Here is a 22,907-nt window from a genome sequence, read left to right on the forward strand (position 1 = left end):
CTCAGGATGTAGAAGGGAATGTAAGTCCCACATTTATCAGGTAACTGTACAACAGCAAGAAACACTGATAGAATATTACATTATTCTAATACCTAGTACCTTAAGCATGAAACACTTATTTTTCGTGTTTACTGTTGTACTGTTTTATTAAAGAACACTGATCCAGAATTAACATAGCCTTCCTGACATCAGGAGGAATCTGGAAGGCAAGCAGTGTTATTCAGGAGATGGTTTCACTATCTGCCTGAGCAATTGCGAAAGATTTTTCAAATGATGGGCTCAGAGTTTGTATCCTGGACAAGGGAAACCTACTTTTTTTCCACATTTTTAAGTGGACACAGGAGCATAGAACTCAAACACATTAACTGCCAAATTGACCAAAGAGTAATGAAAACTTTTCTGAAAGAATATTCAGTGAGCTGAAATGGCCTCAGCAATATAGAAATGAATTGTAACAAGTCAGGCTCTTGTCTTCCGGCCATTTTAGTAGAGGTGGAATTACCATGCTAAATAGGATCAGCAACCGTAAACAACTAGATTGGGGTATCCTGGAATCCATGCTGTATTGGTATTTTGATACCTCTCAACTCTGATGTACCATTTACTCATTCCTCAGTAAGGTTTTAACCGGTTTTAGGCTGAAATTGTAAGTGACGCAGAGCAGAAGTCTGGGCCATCCTACCAGCTAGGGCGAGCGTGAGCAGCCCTGGACCCGCTGGTGATTTACAGCTCCTAGGCAGGTGCTTTAGGAACACTCCAGCTGAGGATGAATGCTGAAAACAGGGCAGGACCTGGTGCTAACCATTTGGGAACAGCTATTGTAATTTAAAAGATGTTATTTGCACACTGAGAAAGCAAAAGATGCTTTCTGTTCATTCAGATTTACTCCTGAGTGTAAAGTGTTAAGAAAAAAAGTGATTTGAAGAATGCTGTAGATATGATGTGAACCTTTTTTTCCATCTTAATTATTAGCTTCAGAAAAAGGGAAAATAAGTTTAAAAAAGTGAGCAGCAAGCAGAGGACGATTGCTATAGGGGAGATTTCTTTCTGTGTCCACAGCACTGCACACAGCAGAGCATAGATAAACTTTAAGCAGACCAGTGGAAGCACAAGTCTACTTGTGGCAGCCTGCAACTCTGTCTGGGCTGATTTACTTGTGTGTTCACCTAGTGAATTAGTCCCCGCAGGACTCCGGCCTGACAGAACAGCATTCATCGAGAGCCTTCAGTCTGTGCTTTCCTAGAAATCCGCTGTTACAGGCCCAGGATACTTTTGGTCTCTTTGATGTTTCTTTGCAATTTTTGTTGCAAAGAGAGATTCAAAGAGGCAGAAATCTGACCAGTTTATTGAAACGAAAACTTTTTTTTTCCTTTCGATGTTATAGAAAGCTGAGTTTCAGCAAAATTTCTACAAGAGTCAGAGTAATATTTGATGTGATCAGTTTATTCACTGAAATATCTAAAGCCTTTCCTTGAGAAGCCATAGGAGCATACATGCATGGGCTTTTGAAGAATTTTCCCACCAGAAACTTCTGTGCTGTGCCCAGGACATGGTTGTATCCCTGTCTTTTTCTCCTTATAGTGTCATACTGCAACTGATGTTCCTCCGTGCACTGCACAGAACTAATCCTTTCCCCTGCCTCGAAATCCAGTGCAGCGCGGTAGTTCTGCGCGCGCCCTCTGCACCGCTGTGCCCCTGGCCTTTGGGCACCAGCGCCGTTCTTTGTGACCCGCTGTTTGGCACAAAGGAATTTCCTTGCTCGAGCAGCTGGGCACTTCTGCACTTTAGCACAGCCACTTTCTTAAAATGAGACTGATGATTTTCATGTGTGCAGGACATGATGCTGATGTATTTGGTGCCTTTCAGTGTAATATATCATTGCTGAAGATGCTGGACTGTACATAGATACAATCCTCTAGCACACTCCCTGGCCTCTGGAGCCGGAGTTCTGGTACTCGGTACCTCTGAAAATCTAAGCTGTAGTGGCTAATGAAAGAATTTGCAGGCAATTGAATTTCTGGTACTATCAGATCAAAGAAAAACATCAGGGAAGAGAGCCTACTTTCTTTAGACTGAGAAACACAGTTGAGTAAAAGGCATTAAGCCATTCCTATTTAGAATCAGAGGAAATCCTCTCTGGAGAAGCTAAGGAAACATGAGCATATTTCAGTCAGTCATTGATGTCTCATTTAAACCTTATGTAAAATCTGTCTGAGGAGGAACTTATATTTCTTCCAGGAAACTGTAGTATTTTTCTTCTCTAGGAGTAGCTAGTTACGAGTATTTTAATTATGGCTACATTACATTTTAATTTAAATGGCTACATTTCTTCATTCCTTTCAAGAAACCTCACTGTTCTCAATGTGGGAGATTTGAACATTACAAATTGTCCAGGAAGCACTCTTTAAATATCAATCTGTGTATCTCTGAGGCTTAAAATAAAAGCATTGGTAAGTGCTGTGCATCACTACCCTTGAAATCATTCAGTGCTTTTTGGAATAATCAGTTATGCCGGATGGGCAATCTACAGGAATTTACAATGAGGGGAAAGAGAAGCAAGACTCTGAGCACTCGTGTATCCCTGAAAATGCTGAAACTTGGTTCAGTCTCAGCAGTGTAGTGATAAGAAAAGTTTAGAAAAGTTCAGAAAAATTAGAAAATATCACAGTTTGGGGTAGTAGTGGTGAATGTAAGAGGAAACAGTCATTCCACAATAGTTACCTGTCTGACTTTTTATGAGATTCATGGTCTCATTTAGAACAAAATTGATGTACTTTGGAAAGGAGAGCAGGCAGTAGATTTCCAGCTGTTTTTCAAGTATATATGTTTACTGTTTTATTGTATCTTCTGTATGGCAGAAAAATGGGAATAACTTGGTAAAAAAAGTTGGAGGAAAAACATTTAGAATTCTAGGAATCCTAAAGCAGATGAGGGCTGATGCATACATAGATCTCCAAAGCTTTGCATTTTACATCTAAATCAAGTACAATTGAAATTAAAAAGACATCCAGCAATAAGGTACAGCATGAAAGAGTGTTTCACCAGCTCTCATCTAATCATAATACAGCTACACATGAGGTTTGTTTTTTTTGTGGCAGGCAGAAAGCTGAAAGAATTAAGAGGGGAAAGTGAATCTCATTCCTCCTAGCTTAGCAAAGGGGCAGACTTTCCAGGGGCTGAAACTCCACAAGCCAGGAAAAATGTTTGCGCTGTTACTCTATAATCTTGATACTAAATCAGCAAGTTGAAATCAGACTTTCTGCCTGCTGACCTTAGAGCCAGAATCAAAAGCAGTAGATAAGGAAAGAGGAATTGATTGGAGTCAAGTTAATTAGTCAATGAACTAAATGAGTCAATAAAGTATAATGTGGTCAAAACACAACTGTAAGTGCCAGCTTAGGTCATCTAGGATTTATGCCTTCACCGTTCAGTGCAGAAACCATGTACTTGTATTGGTTGGTGGGGTTTCAGTTGATGTCACGACAAGAACATATAAGAATCTGCATTTGATTAAGATAACGCTGTTAATAATTGCAACTGCTCAAAAAAATTTTTGACTCCTTTCTTTTTTGACTTTCACAATTTGTTGAAATCAAATTGATCTGTGAAGATGGTTTGATATCAAAATTTAAGGGTTTCCTACTACCTTACTCTTGAGATTCCTTAGTACCATAGTTTCCAAGTTTCAAACTCCTTAGCAGTTCCTTGGGTGGGTTTATGGGGAGCTGAGAGCCAGAAAAACTTGTGGGTTCTGTCTCTAAACTCCAGGCTTCTTTGTAGCTCAGGTTAATAGGGCTTTCAGGGCAGACCTGGCAGACTGCTTTCTACTGTTTTTCATGGAGAATCTCAAAACATAGGTTTCGTCATGGATTATAATTTGAAAATATCACTATTTGGTGAAAATTTTTTGATTTTTTTTCTACCTAGTGCTATGCAGAATCCAGCAGTCCAAGATGGCTAATTGTTCAGTGTTACTTGCAAAGGCAAGCATGCACTATAATATACAATAGCAGGAGGGAAAATCTGTAATCTTTCCAAAATGTTTTGGAAACATTGCAAACGACACTGGTATTTTAGGTGTGGACTTTGTTCTTTTCATGTACTTTACAAAGAAAGAAAAAAGAGATGTAGGTTTTAAAATTTTCTCCTTTTGCTATACAATTCTGGGTAGATGGCTTCTGATAACAAAGCTATCAAATATTTTTCAGTTATTCTAAACAGTAATGCATTTACAAAAGACAGTTTCTGGAGCCATTCTCTTCCCTCTCTCCTATTAAAAACATTCTGATCTCCGAGGCTGAAATTCCTTTTGTGGAAATATATTAGAAGCATAAAACACAACATAGAGATCCTGCTTACAACGAGGAAGACAATTTTATAGTGGTGTGGAATTTTACATCTGGTAATAGTTCCGTTATTATAGATTTCAAATTATTACCTTTTTCCTGCAAAATAGAAGAAGACCTCAAACAAAGAAGATTCCCAAGCAAAGTACATACATAGTTTCAGCCATGTGAAATGTTTTGAATTGTAGACAAATTCTCCATTTTTTCATGTTGATTTGCATTTGTTATAAGTGATAATGGTAATCAACTGTATTGGGTTCCAGAAAACATTACAAGAGCAAAAACTCCTTATTCTTTGTTTTGAAAACACTGTATGAAGAGTTTCTAAAGCAGCCTAGATTTTGATCAGAAATTTTCAAATTTGAGAATCTCTGAGCTCTGCTTAAAAAGAGCGGTTGATGCATCTGTGGTGAATTTTATCACACAGCATTTTCATTTAATTAGATTATGAACTCTCAATGACTTCCTGAGAGTAAATTTTCTTGAGAGCAGAATTAGAAAACAGTAGATGAAGTAAAGGACTTGAGAATACTTGTCCAGAAGAGATTGATAAGAACATAACTAGGACAGCTGTAAGCTGTGTTTTAAAATTGTAAATGCTGCTAGTAAGTGATTTTCACTTATGATTTTAAAGAGAGTCTCAGAAATTGTCTTCCACCAAAGATTCCTTGCATTACATTCTGTTTGGTAAGCAGAACCACTATATATGAAATATTCTGGAGCATATTACATATAAAGAGAGGCTGAGAGCTGAGTTTGTTCAGCCTTAAGAAGAGAAGTCTAAGGGGAGATCTTACTGCTGTCTTCAACTACCTAATGGGGGAATCTAGAAAAGACAGAACCAGACTCTTCTCAGAGGTGTACAGTGACAGGATGAGAGGCAACAGACAGAAGTTGGAATGCAGGAAATTCTGATCAGATAAAAGTGTTTTGTTTTGTTTTTTTTACAAGCATGGTCACACTGTGAAAGGGGTTATCTTGAGAGTTTGTGAGCTCTCCATCCTTGCACATATTCAGAACTTGACTGAACTTCTCCTAGGTGGCCCTGCTTTGAGCAGGGTGCTGGACCAGGTGACCTTCTGTGATCACTTCCAACCCAAATTATTCTATGGTTCTACTCTGTGCTGTATATGGAGTTGCAAGAGAACAGCTTAGTGCAGACAAACTATTTCAAGGCTCAGTTTTGCAAATTCTCTTGCCCTTCTTGTAGACATGTTTCAGCATTTAGGGACTAGCTGAAAAGTATAGATTATGCAGAGAGAGGTTCTATAAACTACCTAGAAGACAGACGGATAAAACAAGGCTAGGTCTTGAGACTACACAATAAGCTAGAGAATATGGAGAATGAGAGACAGGGAATGAGAGAAGACTCTCTAACCAGAATAGACATCACTGATTCCACTGGGTCTAGCAATACCCTCAGAAGCAACAGTAGCCTGAATAACAGTTCTGTCTCTCATGGTGACCTGAGGCAGGGTTGGGCAAAGCAGGAAGCAGTGCTAATGCAATAATTAGAGGGATACAGTAAGCAGTTCTGAGGGGAAAGAACCATCCTGGGAGTTGTTTAGAGGGAAAGGCCTTCCTTAAAGGCCTCTGGGAAGAGCATTTCATTTCCTCCTGTGGGAGGAAGGATGACTGATTTCCCTCCTGGTTGCCAATATAGCTTCTAACAGCCAAAATTATCTTTAATAATTGGTCATAGCATGTAACCAGCCCAGGCAACCAACAAACAGCTCAGTCATAAGAGAAAGTCATTAAAAAGGGTTGATTTATATTTTAATGTTATTGGTGACATCCAGGTCACCGCTTAAATATTAATTTTCCACTGATCATAAGAGGCACTGGTTAGATGACAATAAAACTGTGGTGCCACAAAACTGACAGCCAGCAGGCCTGGTTCTTCCCAATACAACAAACATGAAAAGAAGAAAGACCTTGAAGCCTAGAAACATTATTAAGAAGAAGTTAGAAGTGCTAGACAATTCTTTCTCTTCCACAAGAAATAAGATTTCCAGATGCGATGATAACTCAGCAAAATTTTCTCCACACCTTTTCTAACTTTGCTCCAAAAATTAATGTGTTAGATTTTCAGGTTTTCTGTAAGTGTATGTGCTTGTCCTTAGGTTCCTTGGTGGTACTTCCTATGTTGTTTGTTGTCATTTGGATGATGTAGTGGCCTGATTTACTCTGCTGTGCAATGCTAAAGTTTTTGATTGATGTCTCATTGAATCATAAGGTTACTCACTGCCTGTTGTCCAGCGGGTAGAAGACTAACACTGCATGTGCCCAAGCTGCCATAAAATGCATTCATAAATATATGTAAAAGCTCCACTTCAGTGTTATAAAACTGCATAACTAAAATACTGATAATTTTGTTTCATGTGTGTTTTTTTTTAGTGAAAACAACTTCATATAACACTTCCTTTATCTTTGGAGGAACTGACATCTGCTGAAAAGGCAACATGGCAGGACACAAGCAGTCAAAAGAATTTCTGGAGGGTGTCAGGGATAACTTCTTGATACAGATACTGGATGGGCCAACTGACGTGATTTACAGCTGGATCTGTTATTCACTAACCAGAAAGAATTGGTTGAGGCCCAGCCTCATTGTGGTAATCATTGGCAGCCTTGGCTGTAGTGACCATGAAATAGTGGAGTTCATGGGGCAGTGATGGAATGAGGGCAGTGAGGAAGGAGAGTGGCAGAGTACAGACCCTGGATTTTAGGAGAGCAAACTTTGATTCAGGAAACTGGTAATTGGGTCCCATGGGAGGCAGCTCTGAAGGGCAAAGCAGCTCAGGAAAGGTGTCAGGTCTTTAAGGACAGTATTCTCCAAGTGCAAGAGTGGTCCACTGCAATACTTAGGAAAACAAGTAGATGTATTGGGTCTGTCAATCTATCTTGGCTTAGCTAAGCAGGGAAATAGTGGCAGAGCTCCAAAGTGAAAAGGCAGTGTGCAGGAAGTGGAAGCAAGGGCAGGCTACAAAGAAGGAATTTAGAAACATTGCCCCGGCATGTAAGGATGTTGTTGGGAAAGCTAAAGTTCAGCTGGAGTTGACATTTGAAAGGGATGTCAAGGGCAACGAGAAGAGCTCCTATTTCTGCATTAGTGACAAAAGGCTAAACAAGGAAAATGTGGGCCTGTTGCTGAATGGGGCAAGTGAATTAGCGAGAGTGGGTGTGGGTTGCCTAAGTGCTCAATAATTTCTTTGCTTCAGTCTTCACCATCAAGACCTCACAGGCTTCTGTGCTTAAAGGAGGAGTTTAGGGAGGAGAACTACCAGCACTGGGTATGGATCAAGCTGGGTATTACTTGAGCAAACTTAACCTGTACAAGTCCATGGGACTCAGTGAGCTACATCCAAAAGCTTCTGTGTCTGAAGTGGTATCTGCATGTGCCATGCAGTGTGATTGTACCAATTCAGGGTGGGGCTAGCTTGCATGTCTTGTATCATGTGCAATCTAGGCTTGGCTGTAGTAGCGTGTTTTGTAATGGTCACAGTCCAGTGGGGCAAAGGGGACGTGCCAGCTTGTTGCACAGAACATTGCTTTTGTGGATACTTTGTGCTGGCTTTCCCAGCAGCAGTGAATGTCTCCCATGAAAGTTTGCATGAAATAGCAGTGTCCATTAGTACCTTTGCAACATATTCAGCGTTCTGTTGAAAGCCAGTTACACTTGATATTTTTGCTAGGCAGTGCTGGTATCTTTAGCCAAGCAACTTGCACCATTAGCACTGTAACATTAGGAAGACACTGAATACATGGGCCGAATCCTGTGAGCCAAAGACATGCTAATGACACTGTGCAAGCTGAATCCTGTTTACTTTGCGAAAACAATCAGGATTTGGCCCTACTTGCCCTTATATTAATCTTGTCCTCTACTTGCTATGCATTGTATGGGAAGTAAGTGATTTATTTCTATTCATCAAATTCACAAGGTCTACCTAAATCTGTAAAACAGAATTTTTTAGAAAATATAGCACAGTTCATAATCTGTACAAAAAAAGAAAAGCAGCCATGTATTAGGCCATCAAGAGTCAAAAGCATAATTTGAAATGATAAACGTATCCATTTAAAGTTACACATTACTTTGCATAGTTAATATCACTATAATTAGTCATAGTTCCTGTAATTTATTGAAAAAGATGCTCAGCCCCTCTAGTGTACTACAGTGATGAATGTTGGAAGTGCAACTTTGGAAGCAGGAATCAAGAAAATTAGTAACAGTTGGAGAATTAGCATGTAAATCAATAATATCCTTTCTCTTGCATCTTGAAAACCAAGGGTGTACATCATATGCTGCATAATGAAAGGGAGGGCACAAGTTAGAATTGTAACCTGCTTTACATTACTAGGTCTGCTTTTACTGCAGGAACTGTTTAAAATCATTTCAAACGTTAGAGTAAATCTCTAGTAAATATTTAAACTATGTATAACTAGTCACAAATAAATTAAGCTGATTTTATGCATTCTCTCTAATTAGAAGGGCACAGCATTTGTCGAAACGTGATTAGTATTATTCATTAAGCAAAAAATTCTCATTTGTATCTTATTATCACTATTCTGCATAAACCAACACAATTTGTCATGAACTCCCTCATTTGCTGTATCCTCAAAAAGCAGATTATGCTTATTTTTCATTTGGACAGTGGAAAATCAAGCCAGGTGTTTGGCAGCACCAGAGTGTTCAGGTGTAACTGTGCCAGTGATGGTACATTACTAGCAGCGTGGATGAAGAATGAGGCATGGAGAATCTTGGGACTGAGGTGCCTTGAGGCCCATCCCTTTAGAGTGGTCCTGCTGATGAGACAGGTGGTGTTGTATAGGACTAAAAAATAAGTGGGAAACTTTTTTGTAAAGTCAGCCATTCACCTTCAAGTGGAAACAAAAAGTGCTTTCACGTAACTGCTGCTGCACTGAAGTGTCTGGACATGTTTCTGACTAAAGTTGCCATGGCAGATACTTTTGTCTTAAAGTATTTTAAGGCTGAAAAATGCCGTTTGGTGCACAGAGGACTCTGTCACTGTCATGTCTGAGAAGAACCAGTATAATACTGCATGGGCAGTGCACTGTACATAAATATTTATACATGACCTTCATTGTAGTATATTGTGCAGAATAACTAATTCACTGTATGCATATACTTCCCCCATTCTTTCCTTTCATTTCTTTTTAAGTTTTGAAAAATCTCTCTTTAAATATCCCATACTTAATTCTGCCCTCATTCACATGCATGTAAATCATCAGTAATACTGCTGAGGTCCATGGTGGTGAGTCAGTGTAGAGTGTGTTGGAAAAAAGTAGCAGGCTCTCTACATGAGCTCAGTGAAGTCATAGATTTCAAAACTAACATGAACCGTATGTTCCAAGGGCACAGGACTGGGTGTCACAAGAGCTGGGGTCTACTTTTGACCTTGTCACTAACTGATGTATCTCTCTGTTCCTTTAAACTATTCTTGTAGGGATAGTGTTTTTGAACTACTATTGTAAGGATAACGATATTCAATGGGCATGACCATCTGTAGGGGTGAAAAAATACTGTAAAAATGTTAGACATTGTTATTTCTACATTTGATAGATGATAATAAATGATAGTCTAGGCATTTAAGGTTGGGTTTCCTATTGCCTGTTTTTCAGGCCTGTCAGATTCTGGTTCTAAGTCAATGAGTTAAGTTGTTGCAGTGCCTGAGATGAATGCCTTGTAGGCCAGATCACTTTTGGCTATATAGGAAGCCAGAGTCTAGCCTCTCTGGATAGCAGACTGTTTGAACCCTTCATTGTTCTCTTCAACTTAGGTGATAGCGAGTGCCACGGTCACTCTTAGACAGCACAGCAGAGGGTAGCCCTCAGAGACTAGCACGAGAAGTGATAAACTTACATACTCATTCTCTACAGCTCCTCTCTTTTTTTTTTTTTTTGCTACTTTTTCATCCAACTGGACTCTCTCAAAAGTTTTACACTGAATCTGGTGTCTGACCATGTATGTGGAGCAAGGAAGCAAAGAGATGGCCCTGTTTATGTCATGATTTGAAAATACATTGCCACTCCTGCAAGAGACGTGGCAGAAAAGTTTAATCTCCAGATCAGTGCAGAGGAAAAGTGCTACTTTCAACATACCCCAAAACTGTGATGAAAACACCTCTACAGAGCAACTGTGAAAGGGAAAGACCTTGTACATGGTCACGCTAAGATGATAAAAGCATGATTATAAACATAAACCCCACATCTTGCCACTTTACAATTCTTTAATATTACACATCTTTGCTATGGCTAATCTATACCCTGTCTATGAGTTACTATGGCTGTTTTATTCCATTTTACTAGAATTGTACTTGCAAATTAAAAATCTAGGCTAGGAATAGCCTAAATAGCTAGTAAGAGAAACAATTACATTTCCTTTCTTTCTAACATGTAATTTTAATTTTCATAACTCTATAAAAACATATCCCCCACAATGAAGGCCTGCCAGGAGGCCTAAAATCTGCAGGCTATGGCCTCTGAGGCTGTTTTTCAATGACTCATTTTTAATTTTAAAGAAGCATTATCTCGAGCTAGTAAATTAACAACAGCCTATAGTGCACACACACTGTCATCCATCTGCTTAAGGCTCTTGTCATTTGACACCAGTCTTGTATCTATAGACTTCATCTGGTATTCAAAAGCTATCAACCCTGCCTCCAAGATAGCCCACCTTCTGGCTCCAGGCTAGAAGAGTGACTCTCCATTTCCAATTCTAATGAACGCATAGCTAGCAGCAGTTTTTCCATTAAGGATCTGGTGTTCTTAGAAAACAGCAATGTTGGAATTACTTGGTTCCAGAACTGCATGGAAGGGGTTTGTAAAAGAGACTGAGCTAAGTGCTTCTCACTTGAAGAGTTTTCCGTAGGCAGACTGACTTCAGCTTCTTCACTTCCTCCATCAAACAGCGTACTCAGCGTTACCTCCTGCTTGTAATATGTTAGACATTAGTGTTTACACCACTGCCTTCTGAGGAGTGGAATATGTCAGACTGATTAAATTCTTAATATTTTCTTTCAAATTATGAGCACCATTGTTAAGGATGGGTTCCAAAGAAGTTTAGTGAAACACAGTGTCAAAAATCTCATAACTGATATGAATCCCCCAAATGGAAGAAAGCCATGACATGGTCGGAGAGAAGCAACTATTTCACAGTTACTAAGTTTTGTGTAATTTCACATTTGGCTGCAAATGAGGTAATTTGTGTCCTTGCAAATAATTTCATGTAATCCAATGTCTGCTGTAGAGAAGTGGTGAGGATTTAATAGAGAATTGTGTCCCCTTGACAAGCTTCAGTCGTCATAGGGTGGAACAAACTCCAGAGACCTACTGCTCTGTCAAGGTTAGGGAACTTTCCAGAAGTAACGGAAGAGAGAGGGCCTCATGCTCTAGACCTCAAATGACACAATTTGGGGGGGCTCTTCCTTTCCTGATTATGATAGCTGTGGTTAGCTTGACTGTAAGAAAGAAGAATTCACATGAGTCATACAAAACTGTGGTCAGAGAGGAAACTTAAGTGGTATCAGCGTATAAAAATCAAGGAAGGCAGGAAAGTGATTAAATAGGGTACATCCCCCTGTCCACAGACTTGGAGAAGTTCATTCCAGGTCGTTTGTTTTGTTTGTCTATTAAACTGTGCAGCGAAGGAATAATCTGTGTTTTGTTGGGGTTTGTTTTTATTGTGTACTGATAAAAAGTCTCTTGTATTCTTGTCTCCTGTATTATTCCACCATGGATGTGATGCCATGGTACTTGCAAGAAAGGAGAGCCTCAAAAGCCAGATGATTGTGGGCAGTGAATCTGCCTCCTCTGAGTCAAATCTTTTGTCAGGTATGGAGAGGGACTGGAGAGTACCAGTATTAGTTTAACACAGATGTAATTATGCTTCAATATGTGATAGACCCAGGATGATAATCCTATGTGTTCAGCTGAGAGTGAGACTGAGAGAAAAACCAGCATGTCCGGATCGATCATGTGTACACCTCACCTGAAAGTAACTCTGAAGAGATGACATGTAAAACCGTATGACTGTATTGTAGCAGCACCTAAATTCATCAAGGATCAAGAGAAAGCTCTGACTGAGGCTTATGTAACTCTGAGACTTAAGATAATGAGGCAGTTCTCAAACTTGCTCTGTCAATGATGCAAAAATAGTGCAGCTCCATTTCTATGAGCACCTGCTGAAGACTTGTGCCTTGTTTTACAAATTTAAGGTCTCATCACTCTGATATCAGTCATCATTACTTTTTCTGAGTTATCTTTGATAGAATGTGGTTTTAACTAGTGTTTGTGGAATCTTTTTAATTCCTTTCAAACATAAAGAGTCAATTTATTTTGAGGGATACTCTGACAGTTTAACAAAAGTGATGCTACCTATATATATTATTTAATAACATTCTGAGTTGTTTGAGTCAGTTTCTTGGAATTTGTATGAAGAATACAAACAGCATCTTTAAAATGGATAGGAAAACTTCTTTTGTGTGTGCATCAAATATGAAACTGAACTGGATTCTAATACCTTTGAGATTATTTTTCCATTTATTGGTGCTCTCCAAATCAAAATACTTTTTAATTTGTTTTCTGTTGGGTAGTGTTACATCAAATGTTTCACTTCAGTACGTAGTGAGATAAACTAAAAAAACCCTTATGCTCAGTCTTTGTAATATGTGACAACAGCATCAAATTAGAAGAGAAATGGCTGTTGATTTCTACTCTTTAGGAAAATAAGATTTGTATGTAAACAATTTAAAATAAAGCATCTAATTTGCTTCCAATTATATAGTATATAAAGCATTAGTAGTGGAAGCAAATTAGGCATGATTTTTATTTATACATTTTCAAACGGGAAAATTGGCCCTTCACCAAACATAGCCCCCACACTGCAAACATTTGCTTACTCCCTTACCTTTAGGCATTTAATTAATCCTGCTGAAGTCAGTGGGACAATTTCTGTGATTATAGCTTAGCAGCCATAACTATCTACAGGTTTTTAGGTCAAACTGAGACTTAGACTTATCCTGCACTGCATGCAGAGAAAATACAGTAGGGTGCCAAAGAGGCACTGGGACTGAAGTGCACTAAGCTGTACTCACTTGCCAAATACATTGTGAATTTGCCAGACTTGGCTTTCGGTTCTGAAGGCTGAATAGTTTTCCAGTACCCTCCTCTAGGTAAGCGAGCAGGTGGTTATATCTTCCTTTTGCAAATGGTGGAAGTGGTTTGCTCAAGGCTGCAGAAGAACCTGTTACGGGAGGCAAGGTTAGAACTGAACAGCTTTTGGTTCCTGGTTCTGTATTCAGTTCACAGCAAAATGCCATTGTCAAAGAAAATCTTTGGAAATATGTACATAAATTATTATTATAAATGTGCAGCTTATTGTGTCCAGTATATATTCACTGGTAGACAATGAGTATTAAAGGAATAATAACTAATCCTGTCTGTTGGTGGGCAAAACTCCTTATGGTGCTTTATAAATAATAATCCATTTTGTAAAAGATTATTATACTGTGTAGCTCTTGCTACATAGGGCTGCATCCACGAACAGAATTAGGTATGCAGTACCTGATCTTCCACTGGATCTTTTATGTATTGTTTGTGTTATCTATTGTGCAGCTGATTCATCGGAATGAGTTTATCAGGGAGATAATGGGCAGACACTGTATTCTGTTTTTCAAATTATAATGAACAAATGACATTTCTATTTGTTAAAAGTGGAAAATGGATGAATGATAAATCCAAATTTCTATTTTCATGGATCACCATTGCCTGTGTAGATAATAGTATAATTTTATTTCTATGGTATAAAATGCTTGGTGTTTTTTAAATAGACACTTAGCAGACAGAGCATTAATGTTACGCACTGACTCTGCTGCTTTGTTTTCGAAGTGTCTGAAAGTACAGGATGAGAAGTGAAGGGAGTCTCTTATCCAGGGTCCACTAAGTTCGTGAACAGGTTTCAGTGGATGATATATCAGGCCCAAGGGTAATGTGACTGAGTATCATTGGTATCTGATACACAGAAAAGTCTCGAAGCAGCTTTGGGTAGTGAGACAGCTTTTTAGCTACCCAGCACAAAATATTCTGAGCACATTTGCAGATTGTTACCTTCAGAGATGAGGACTTTTTTTTGCTGAGAACATTTTATGACCATCCAAGTACCTCACAGGGCAGGAGAACTTTGAAAAGGAGCATATTTTCAGACCCGTCTTTTAAAATAAAGTGTGTCTCAGTCTAACTGAAAATTGTATTGGTAAATTGTACAATACAAAAGCTGATGTTGATTTTTTTCAGTTGTTTGTATGGGTAAGTGCAGATATAGTTACCAAGCTTGTTCTTAAAAGTCTGTGAAATCTCTATAGGGATTATAAAGTATACAGCATGAAATTTGAAGGACTCAGTGTAAGAAGTACATTGGTAAATTGATTAATTTATTAATTGTTAGCTAAATTGTCTTGTAGGAAAATAGTACTTTAACAATTGACCCATGGAAATGGCAACTGTGATTCAATAAGTAGCAAAGCATTGTATGTATGTATATGTATTCAGTATGTGTACAGTTATATATTCAGTAAATAATGACAGTAAATAATACTGGACAGAAAAATAACACTGAATAACAAGGGTACCAGTATTCTTTCCTGACAAATTAAAAAAAAAAAATCCAAGAGAAATAGACTTGATGGTATGTTCTATTAATGAAAAGGAGTACTTTATTATAATAGAAATTCTTTTATAAACAGAATGGAAAACAGAATATTTCAACTTAAGCTTAAAAAACCATCTCAGCCTCTCTCCCCTTTTTTCTTTGCCCAAAACTCATTGTATCCACTCACCATATCTTTTCTGAATATGCAGATATTGAACAGTTACACATACATACTGAAATCCTCCTCTGCTTCAGCCTCTCATAAGCTGATGGCAAAAGTCTCTGATAGCTCCTTTCTTACCCTTGTATAGATTTCAAAAATGTAAGCAAAGAAAAAGTCATTGCTCTACAAGCTGGAAATCTCAGCTTGCCTCATCCACCTTCCAAAGCTCTGATAACCACCAATTTCTACCTCTTTGTATGACTAAGAGTTTAATGAGACGCACATAGCATCCCTACTGGAAATAGGCAAAAATTATATCTTTAGTTTGAGCTAAATGTGTCGTTCAACTCCTAAGTAAAAAATAGGCAATGATATGTTTAGAGGGCATAGGCCTGAGATGAAATTGTATTTTGGATCTTAACTATTCTGTTCTTCAGATCTTAACTATTTTCTGCTCTTCAGACTGAGGATTTCAATGGTCCCTAAGATATTCAGGTATCTAACTCATTTGAGATTCACTCAGATCTGGACAATAAATTCCTAAATGTCCCTAGACTGTTGTCCCGTTCCCTAAGAAATAATTCTGTTTTCAGTGTAGAATTCTCTGTATTTCAAACACTTCAGGAAGTTTGGATTCACGAAAATAAAAATTTAAAACTGCAGGTATCTATCCACAGCTTATGATACTCTTTTCAGGCTTCTCTTGTCAAAATTCAAATGAGTTTCTTTGGGTTAAGTTTGAAATGCTGCAGCAATAGGATGGAGGGCATTGCCTCAGCCATTCTCTACCTGAAGCTTTATTCTTGTTTTGGCAGAAAATTGAATTCCTTCATTGTTTTACTTAAGACTTTTTTTGTCCATTGCTATGTTGACATCTCCAACTATATGTGTAGTCTAAAATATGTAGTCCAGTGAGGAAACAAGGAATTCTTCTTGCTTATTTTCAGCTTAGAAAAAAAACCTTTTGAAAGAACTGCTGAGTGCCTACAATTTCCATGATGTTCAGGAAAATATATCTATATTTTAATCAGCTGGCTGTAAATGAAACAACATGCCATTGTATGATTAATGAAAACTGCTGTTTTTAAAGTTATGGTAATGTATGTATGTTAAAGACTTAGGACTATTCTTTGTCACTATTAAAGTTTGCTATTAACATCAGTGACATTGCAGCCTAAAATCAGACTACTTGCTGTGTTGTACAGCCCTCAGTTTAAAGGAATGTACTTATATTAAGTGATGATGCATTGAAACTACCAAGTTAAATGAACATGATTTAACTTTGAACATCATGCTTGTGGTTCCATCTAGCCATTAAGCAGTCATTTACATAAAACCAAATGTTTTGATAGGAACAACCAATTGCTGTAGCCCGAAAAAAATTCAGGCTTTATTCGGATCAGTTCAATAAGCAGGAGTTCTTGATGTGTTATAAGGATGTGGCTTCGGAATTCTTGGGACAAATTGCAATTTGATTGACTGCCAACAAGTGAGGTCATACTCGTATCTTTTTTATTTGTTTATTTTTAATTTGTGTGTGAAGGCTGTGCTTGTTAAAGTGAGGAACTCGGCACTAATTTTAGCCAAGCGTTACCATAGTCTGTGTAATGAATTGTGTACACTTGTATCCTTTTCAATACTTCATCTAATTTTCCTTGGAATTGCATGGAGGGCTTTATTATTTAAGTATTTTTTCCAATGTCCCCTATTTCTGGTACAAATCTGCTTTTGATTACCCGTATACAGTAGATGTTTTGTCTTTTCTTTGTGTCCTTCCCCTGTAGAAGTGAGCTTTGGGGGCTTTTATTGTTTTGCTTTGTTTTCGACAGGTAAGAGAAATAATTGACCAACAGCTGTTTTAAAGTTATTCTCTGCATCTGGGGATTTATAATGAGTACAATGGATTTGAATTTCGGTAGACCTTTGCTGCTTTATGTTATGTTGTGGTCATATCATAGAATAGAAAATACTTTCATAATCTATTTTTAGGAAAATAAACCACTGTTTTTTCCTTGTTTTTATCTTATTTGTTTAATAAAGACATGGTCCATGCTTTTCTTCTTTAAATTTTGTTGGATTAAGTATTGAGCTTGTTAGAGAAATGCTGAGATTATGGTGGCTAATAGACACCAGTGAATTAATGCCTTGGCCACAAAGCTAGGCAGTATCAGATCACCGAGGCTTATGACAGTTAAAATATCCAGATTGTGTCTGTAAATGTTTTCCCTTTTGAAAATGTAAACTTTCAGCATTAATGCTGCCATTACCAGAATGTAGCTGGCATTACTCCTATGCTAGAAGATAATTACTGGACTCACTCCTGACATGTAACATTTCTTTTCCTTAGGGAGGTGGGTGGGTGAGCACACAGAGCTCAGTGCTTAAGTACTGAACTCAAATAAGTTCTCCTATAGTCTTTCTTGGTACTATGTAGGTTACAGATTATGTATGGAGTTGATAGAGAAAGCATATGTATAATTCACATTAATAAAGAAATTTGTTTATTATACTTTGCACTGAGGTTGCTCCTACTCTTGACATGGTGTGCCTGGTAAACAGTTTGATTTTTGATTGCCTTTTAGGCTTTTCAGTGGACCTGTATGGAATTTTTTATTTTGATTTCTACTGACTAAGGTGTTTTCTTAAGTTATTTCCTGTTTTGTCACTCTGTAAAAGCGTACGAAATTCACCCTAGCTCAGAGAACTATCACAGATGCTGTGAACCACCTAAGGCTTTATAAGAAATGTATTTCCCAGGTAAAGAATTGTTCCATTTGGCCAATTCCCATTTGGCTCTGTGTATCTTATTTCTACCTAAATGGAACACTAATGTTGTGGCCTTATCCTATAACAAATGGAAGAGAAAAAGAAAAAATTTTCCCAAAATGCTGAACTAGAGACACTTCACTAAACATGTAGGGGTTGTTCTGAACATATAACCTGACAGTTTCTGTTCTATGCAATTTTGATGTGGTACAAAATTTACAAAATTATTGATTGAGTTTCAAGACAGGGAAAGGTCATCTGGCATCTTTGATCAGTCAGAATACTCCTGGCGCCCTCCTCCCATGCCACCATGCCTGAGAAGAGGGATAAATCTGTCCTGGAGGAAGCTAGCTACACACTTTATAGGGTTGTAGGAGATATTATGCAAAATGGAAACTCTTCCAACTGTCATCAAGGCAATCATCAGTTTATTCTCTGGTTTGATTTGTTCTGGAATGTAGTTCCTAACAGATTAGGACTGAGATACAGGTAACTTTTTTTTCATTTTAGTCACTCCTTATTGCGTCCACTAGAAATTTATTCTTTGCATTCAGTACATGTGATCACAGTCTTATGTCCACAGGTACTCAATACTACACATCATTTGGATATAATAAAAAGAAAAGTGGTTTAACCAAAACTTTCAAGATGTACAGAAATGTGTGTCTTTATATCCATATAGAAATGACCTTTCTCCAATGGCAAAAAAAGTAAAAACAAAGGCCAGCTATCCAGAAGCATAAGTACTTCTATGGGCTTTACACTGCAAAGTAGTAGTATAATGCATAGCAAAAATAGAGAAACTGCAATCTCCCTCAAAAAAGAGGGAGATGCACAGTTGTTTCAGTTAGAAACAGCACTGTCAAAAATTTGCTGCTGTCATTTTGACATTTATCAGGGTCTAGGATTGTGCTATTGCCCCATTCTTTCCAATGATCATATTAACCATGATGAAGTTGTGAAGTAGGGGACCTTCTTGCTGAGATTTTATTAAGAAATGGGCAAGCAATGCAGTAGGTCTCAATGTTTGGTCAAATGGCAACATTATTCATAATATCAAATTGAAGTGAAGAAGGGTATTATGGATGGATATTATTCAATATTGTTCCTCAAATGGTGCCAGCGTGTTAAGCTGAATGCTGGGTTATGCTATAAGATTTCAGTTTTTGCATTGTGCAAGGTGCCTGTCTGTGGTCGTGCAGAGCCTGGCTAATTTTGAGGGGTCCATTCTGCTCTGTATGCACTCACTGTGGTTTTCAGGAGCAGGTTCATTCCAATATCTACCTCCAGAAACTTTTTAAGCAAATGGTGATTTTCCTTAGTGTATGAAATGGCAAGTCCTATGCTTACAAGAATGAAACTAAAGTTGTGGTGGTAGCTACAATGTGAAAAGGTGCATGCAGGTTTTGATCGGCAGTGCTCTAACTCTTATAATGTTATCAGATACAGGGATTGTTTCTTTAACTGGTCCTTCACTCATTTCCCTCTTTTCTGTCCCAGCATCTTGACTGCCTCCTTCATCCTCAATACTCCTTTCTCCATAATGAAGACGGGTCCGTGCGCTGCCCAAAGGCATTGTTTCCCCTGATGGAAAAGCTGCGTGTTCTTGTACACAGTGCAGTATAGGATGTTTGGAGCCTTGGTGGACTGCCAGATCCTCTTACTGGGTGGAGGAAGTATGATCCTTTTCAAGCCTCTCGGTTACTGCTGAATCCATGAACTTCTCTGCAAGTCCACAAGCAGCCTTGCTTCCTCCAGGTGTAGGGATGTTAGATTCGAAAAGAAGTAACCAGCCCTTCTCATGTCATGAGTTTCAGCCCAGCTACTTAAATACAGTTCCATTTCCAAGATGAACAAAAGGGAAAAACAAGAAAATCTTAAACAGTAAAACAGCAAATTGAGAAGGCTGTTAAACTGGAGAAAATAAATGGCTGCCAAATGGACTTTCATTTCTCTTTTTATTTATAAACACATATATAAAATTGCAAAGGATATAGGAGAAATCTTGAACTCCCATGAAAGACATTTTGCACTGCCCATATTCGGTTAATGCTAAATATGCTTGTGTCTTAAATAAGCTCTTTCTGTAGTTTCTTCATCATGTGTCTAAATGTCAGAAACATCTGCAATGGAATTGTAATATGGATCCATGAGGATAATCACTAGTTAATAGGGGACCCCAAATGATGTTTCAGATAGCACAATCTCTTGAATTTATTTCTATGGATAATCTACACTTATGTTTTCATAAAAACTTATGTTGACAACAGAAGCTATGTACAGCATGAGATGTGAACTGTTTTGTTATTTGCATAGCATTTGCTTGTCCAAGATCAAATGCTAGATCTTGGTCTGCTTTTCTGATCTTAGCTCCAAATATTCCTTTCAGTTAATGGTGCTCCAAGGAACCATATAAGCTCTCTTGTTGACATAGATCTCATGAGAGAGGTACTTCTAAATTTATGTACACACCCATATTCAAGAGGGAAAATATTAAATTATTGAATTCAGACTCCTTAAACACTGATTCGCACTGTGAGTAGAGATCATGGGGGCATCTTTCACCTTAACAGTGTCATTTTAAGTAATGTCATGAAAAAGATCAAATTTCAACTGGAAGATTTTGGATGGGCTGCTGACTCATTAAGTATGAGCTGTATTTTTCAAAACCATCTCAAGGATGACCGGAGTTTGTGACAGAGGAAAAGGAAACCATGCTCCCAACCCGCAGAAATAATTTTGAAAATATAGTTTTACTTATTAGTGGATACTGTTAACCGTACAAAACTCCTGCCTTATCTTTGTTTCCACAAGAAATGCTACTTCTGAGCATACTGTTTCTGAGAGTGGTATTTATCCCCAATCGATTGCATTGGAGACGGTGGTACTTCCCATTTTATGCTTTAAACATTGAGCTTCAGCAAAGGCTGTAGGGATGAGCAAACAGGTAACTGTCTAGGACCCTAAGACCTACAGGGTCCCCACCGGCTAAATTAAACAGTGCTGCAAATTGCCTAGTGTCTGAGTGGGGAAAGGTGACGTGCCTTCGTCTCTGCAAGTGTTCCCCCCAAGCCTACTAGCTTTGTTTAGGCTAAAAACTGTCTTTAGAAAATCAACATTCTTCATAGACTATTCACAATGACAGTTTCGAATAACAGGTTTGCTGTTCAGTATTTGCTTCCTGTCCAGTAGCCACCTTGGACAGTGGAAATAGGCCTAGCAGTTTAACCTTTGGTTAGCGCCAGCTTCATTTTTCTGGATGTTGCGAGCCCTTAAAGTGCTCTCGCACTAAGTGCTCTTCTCACAGCAAGAGCAAACACTGCAGGTGCGTGTTGTAGAGTCAAACACCCACTAGTTTCAAGAAAATGTTTTTAGGATGAAGGTTTTTTGTAGTCGTGTCCATGTTGTGGGCCCAAACTGCCTGGTAATGATAGTTTTAAGATAATGTAACTTTCCCCAGTATCTAAAGAGATTTGCCCTCTCACCTGCGTTCAAGGGCACTTGCAAGAATCGTCCGGTGTTTCCAGAAATGCGTTATGTACATAGAGAGCCTTTTTGTCTTTGTTGTGATAGCAGTGGGGGATGACTGCAGGTGCAGTACTTCTTCTTTATATTATTATAATTATTATTACTCATTATCATTAATTTTAATTAATATAATCCTTAATAAAATCAATAACTGTTGCATATTTGGTAATTTATATCTGTGGTTGCTGTTATCCTGTATGTGAGCAGATGACGTATTTGGTCTTACAACACAATGTCACTGTGATTATAAATGCTTAAATAAGTGCCACATGTCTGTGTATCGCATCAAGCTCTCGCATGCTGTGTTAAGTGATATAAATGCATGTGTTCTTCAGTGATATGTCAAGACATCATAATAGGACATTTTGCTGATTTAAAGGGCATAGGAAATAGGAAAGGAAATGAACCACTAGAGTCTGTGTTCTTATTGTCTGCAAGTCTTTGTGAATCTCTCTGCCAGCACATGAAGTTTTCAGAGCTCAGTACACTCTTTGCTGGCACTGAGCTTGAACATTCAATAACTCACTGTGAAAGCAGAAGCAGCATTGCATAAGCATTGACAATTTGAAGCAAAATGCACTTAGATTAGAAAATAAACAAGGTTGGGGATTTTTTTGCATACAGTAGGCCCAGCCCTTTCAGAGATGAAAATAAGCAGATTTCTGAGGTTGTGAATGCAAATCTTGATGCTAATCATCTGAATTTCCAAAATAAATAAATAAAAATCCCTAAACCAAGCCCTGCTTGAAGGGCTGAACACGCCATTGGCAAGTTCTGCTTCAGACTCCAAGAGATAAAGTACATTAGTGCGTATCGGTTGGTCTAATTTATTCAGTGTCATTGCCATATCCCAACCTTCTGTTTGATTTTCTTATAAACTAATAATTTCCTGAATGAACTAATACTGCCATAGCCACTAGTACCTCTGCCTTGTAGAAGTTTTTTATTGTTGTGTATGCAACTAAATTGAAATATCTTTCACTTGAAATATTGACTTTAATATCTCATTTGAAAAATTCATGAAGCCTTTGATGTTAAATCCATACTCAATTTAGCCAAATGCCATTAGAATATGCAATACGCCTGAATACAGAAAGCATTATTGTCTGTGTTTCTGCAGAAGAATTACATTTTATGACTGTAATGTCAGGATCTTTTTTGGATTTGTGCATGAAGAAAAGAAAGGGAAAGGCAGCACATTAGAAGCAAAATGAAAAGTGGTATTGATTAGGCTCTCATTTACCCTCTCTTTGCTTCAATCCCTAAATGCATGGAAATAAGGGTTGTGCCACAGTGAGTAACAATGCTCTGTAATGAATGGAACAATCTTTAGAAAATTAGTGTAAACATGTATGATAGTGCACAGATGTTGCTCCTAGTAACTGTCATGCATTTATTTTACATCTCCATTTACATACGTCTCTTTATTTCCTAATAGTAT

At 38.1% G+C, this 22,907-nt stretch overlaps 1 long non-coding RNA gene across 5 annotated transcripts in view; it reads left to right on the forward strand.

Annotated features, from left to right (window-relative positions):
• LOC106499679 (uncharacterized) overlaps positions 1 to 22,907 on the forward strand; it is a 232,340-nt gene that overhangs the window by 150,476 nt on the left and 58,957 nt on the right. The window contains exon 6 of one of the 5 annotated variants that reach the window (XR_001295226.2): positions 19,439 to 21,809. The exons of the other annotated variants lie outside the window; for them this stretch is intronic. This is a non-coding gene — a long non-coding RNA (uncharacterized lncRNA). Of the gene's footprint in view, positions 1 to 19,438; positions 21,810 to 22,907 lie in introns of those variants that run through there. 5 annotated transcript variants of the gene reach the window in all.

The sequence above is a fragment of the Apteryx mantelli genome, chromosome 8 (genome assembly GCF_036417845.1).
Source record: "Apteryx mantelli isolate bAptMan1 chromosome 8, bAptMan1.hap1, whole genome shotgun sequence".
Taxonomy (NCBI): domain Eukaryota; kingdom Metazoa; phylum Chordata; class Aves; order Apterygiformes; family Apterygidae; genus Apteryx; species Apteryx mantelli.